Here is a 552-nt window from a genome sequence, read left to right on the forward strand (position 1 = left end):
TAATGATGGACACAAAATTTAATAAAATAGACACGAAATTTTTTATGATATTTTTTTAAATTTTGTTATCTCAATATCATTTTTATTTTATTGGTTTATAGATTAACTTTTTTATAATCTCTGTACTCCCATGTACTCTCATTCTCTATTAAATTAGTTATATTTGAAGCAAAACATTTGGAATCACATAGTTATTTTAGTTATTTTGTATAATATTTTAGTCTTATACATGTCTATCCAAACATAATATAAGACATTACATTAGTGTTTTGTACATTGTATTCAAACACAATATACAAAGAATAATTTTAGTATCTCTATCTTAATGTCATATTCTATCATGTCTACAAGAACAAACACAGCCTAATTGACTAATTTGAACCATCCCGACCTCCTCTTCTCCTTCCACAAATCTGGAGTTTCTCTCCCGCACCAATCACTTGTATTTTTATTGAATAAGGTATTTTTTATTTATTTAATTTAATATTATTCTATATTTCATTGTTTATTTAATTGAATTTTTTATATTATGCAAAAAAATAGAATATTCAA

Source organism: Arachis duranensis, chromosome 7 (genome assembly GCF_000817695.3).
Source record: "Arachis duranensis cultivar V14167 chromosome 7, aradu.V14167.gnm2.J7QH, whole genome shotgun sequence".
Classification (NCBI taxonomy): Eukaryota; Viridiplantae; Streptophyta; class Magnoliopsida; order Fabales; family Fabaceae; genus Arachis; species Arachis duranensis.